We start from the raw sequence: 3,702 nt of genomic DNA, 5'->3' as shown, positions 1-3,702 counted from the left end.
TGGGAAATGCAGGGTTACAGGGATTTGGTGGGATGCACTTCAGAGAGTCAATGTAGACTCAATGGGCCAAATGGCCTGCTTCCACACCGCAGGGATCCCGAGGGACAATTGGGAATCAGAGTAGGAGAGAATGGATGGCTACCCATATAACCATTTGATAGACCTTCCCTCCATCGCGAGAACAGCTTTCCTTATATATTAGGGAGACCAATGCCCCATATAATTGCAGCAAAACATCCTTGCTGCTACACAGGGATATATTCCAGGGGGATTTTACTTCCTCATAGTCCCAAACCTTCCATCCAGGTGAAACGGTGTTTCATTTGTAGTTTTTTTTTCCCCAAAGTTGCCAAATTCTCCCAGTGCTGGTCTCCTCTACAGCAGGGATACCAATCGCAGACTTGGAGGGAGGGCCCACTTTGGGAACACCTCTGCTCAGTTCTTACACTCCCACCAACCCCCCAACACCCCCACACCACCCCCACAACCCCCCTCCCTTCCCAGGGGAGATCCTGCTGCCTGCCTTTTTAACGCCCGCACCTCCCTCTCGCACTGACCTCTCCATCCTCCGTCAGCTGTGCACTTCCAGCCAAACTCACCGATGACCCAATAGTGGGCCCTTGCCTTTTGATGAGAGATCTTCAAAGTGTTGCAAAGAGGCTCAAAAATAATAAAAGTGCAGGCCTTTATATCTAGAGGACAAGGAAGCAGAGGTGATGCTGCTGTAATACACGGGAGCACTGTGAGCAGATCTGGACACCACATCTTAGGAAGGACATACTGGCCTTGGAGGGAGTACAGTACATGATAAGAATGATTCCTGGACTGCATTCAGTTCCGTCTCCCTGCTATTGGAAGGATGTTGTGAAACTTGAAAGGGTCCAGAAAAGATTTACAAGGACGTAGCTGGGGTTGGAGGGTTTGAGCTACAGGGAGAGGCTGAATAGCCTGGGGCTATTTTCCCTGGAGCATCAGAGGCTGAGGGGGGACCTTATAGAGGTTTATAAAATCATCAGGGGCTTGGATAGGGTAAATAAACAAGGTCTTTTCCCTGGGGTGGGGGAGTCCAAAACGAGAGGGGCATAGGTTTAAAGGTGAGAGGGAAAGATCTAAAAGGGACCTGAGGCGTAATGTTGTCACACAGAGGGTGGTGTGTGTATGGAACGAGCTGCCAGAGGAAGTGGTGGAGGCTGGTACAATTACAACATTTAAAAGGCATATGATGGGTACATGAATAGGAAAGGTTTAGAGGGATATGGGTCAAATGCAGGCAAATGGGACTAGATTAATTTAGGATCTCTGGTCAGCATGAACTAGATGAACCGAAGGGCCTGTTCCTGCGCAGCTCGGTGACTTCAGGGGTTGTAATGAGGAGAGATGACACAAAATTAGGCCTTTTCCCCTAGAATATAGAAGGGTAAGGGGTGTTCTGATCGAAGTCATTAAGATATTAACAGGAAAAGACAGTGTAGATAAATTATTTCCACTGTTTGGGGTTTCTGGAACTAGGGCACACAGTCTGAGAATTAGGGCCAGGCTGTTCAGGAGAGATGTTAATCTGTTTACCTGCCTATAAAGTTTATCCTTTTAACTTTATTTCCTATTTTCTAACTTATACTATGAATCACTGGAAGGTAACGTAACTATTTTTTCTTTCATTCTCTATTTTGTATCTAAGATTTGGACCGAGGTACCTAAGACAGTGCCATAGAACATAGAACTGTACAGCACAGTACAGGCCCTTTGGCCCACGATGTTGTGCCGAACTTTTACCTTAATCCTAAGGTCTATCTAACCTCCACCCCTACCTTATACTATCATCCATATGCCTATCTAATAGCTGCTTAAATGCCCCTAATGAGGCCGACTCCACTACCCTCTCCGGCAATGCATTCCATGCCCCGACCACTCTCTGAGTAAAGAACCTACCTCTGACGTCTCCCCTATATCTACCTCCACTCACTTTAAAATTATGCCCCCTCGTAATAGCTACCTCCACCCTAGGAAAAAGTCTCTGGCTGTCCACTCTATCTATACCTCTGATCATTTTGTACACCTCTATCAAGTCACCTCTCATCCTTCATTGTTCTAAAGAGAAAAGCCCTAGCTCTCTCAATCTTTCCTCATAAGACCTTCCCTCCATTCCAGGCAACGTCCTGGTAAATCTCCTTTGCACCTTTTCCAACGCTTCCACATCTTTCCTGTAATGTCATGTGGACTGATATTGTAAACTCTTCACTGTACTCCTGTACTTCAGTACACATGACAATAAAACTATTGCAATTCTCGGAAGCGCTTCTACACACATAGGCTGGGAGAGAGCTGTTCAAATCTCTTCCACTAACAGCTGTGGATGCTAATTCAGTTCTGAGGAAGGGTCATTCGAACTGAAACGTCAACTCTGATGTCTTTCCACACATGCTGCCAGACCTGCTGAGCTTTTCCAGCAATTTCTGTTTTTGTTCCTGATTTACAGCATCCGCAGTCCTTTCAGTTTTTATGCAAATTCAACTGTTAATTTTAAGTTGTAGACGAATACCTTTTTGTGAAGCAAAATGGGATATGGGCCAAGGGCAGGGTGTGTGCAGTTACAGCCATGAACTCAGTGAATGGCACAACAGGTTTGAAGGGGCTGAATGGCCTCCTCCTGTTCCTATGCTCCTATGAGAACCTTTAGAGACTCTCGCTCTCGACAGAGATTCACCAGTTTGCATTGAAATCTCTGTCCCAATGTTTTCCCGACAATGCCACCAAATAATGATTTCCTGTTGCCATTCACACCTCACCTCTCTCTTTGTGCCTCTTTCCATTTTAAGAAATCAATCTCTCCTGCCTCTCTCACCCATTTGCAGACACGTCCCTGTTAATCTGACTGCCCTCCCCTCCCCCCCTCACCTGACTTCCACTACTCCCTCAGATTTATTCAGAATCTGACCCGTCTCAGGCTTCACCCAGATCTGGGATCAGGTCACCGAGCTGAAGCATTGGCACTGTTTCTGTGTCCACACACACTGCCTGAGCTGCTCAGTGTTTGCAGGACTTTCTGTTTTAAAATCAAACACTCAGATATATTCAGTAAATAAAAAGGAGCTGCTAACTGGGTGCCCCACCCTGATCTCATAACCACTGCGGACCTTCCCATTTAGCAGTGGGACACCGACAGAGTGAGCAAACTCTTTTTTTTCCTGAAGAAGGGTCTAGGCCCGAAACATCAGCCTTCCTGCTCCTCTGATCCTGCTTGGCCTGCTGTGTTCATCCAGCTCTGCACCTTGTTATCTCAGATTCTCCAGCATCTGCAGTTCCTACTATCTCTGGATTCAATCACCACTACTCTTCGAAAACTAACCAACACAGTTAAGACTGTCACTTTGGAGCGACAGCTACAGACTGCAAACGCCCCCCACTGCCAGAGGACAGAGCAGTTCCAAAAGGACTGACTCTCACTGGGGTATAGTCCCACAACACACTGACTCTCACTGGGGTATAGTCCCACACACACACTGACTCTCACTGGGGTACAGTCCCACACACACACTGACTCTCACTGGGGTACAGTCCCACACACACACTGACTCTCACTGGGGTACAGTCCCACACACACACTGACTCTCACTGGGGTACAGTCCCACACACACACTGACTCTCACTGGGGTACAGTCCCACACACACACTGACTCTCACTGGGGTACAGTCCCACACACA

Source organism: Rhincodon typus, chromosome 45, assembly GCF_021869965.1.
Source record: "Rhincodon typus isolate 14 chromosome 45, sRhiTyp1.1, whole genome shotgun sequence".
Classification (NCBI taxonomy): domain Eukaryota; kingdom Metazoa; phylum Chordata; class Chondrichthyes; order Orectolobiformes; family Rhincodontidae; genus Rhincodon; species Rhincodon typus.
The sequence above is the reverse complement of the archived record's forward strand: the minus strand, read 5'-3'. Positions refer to the sequence as shown.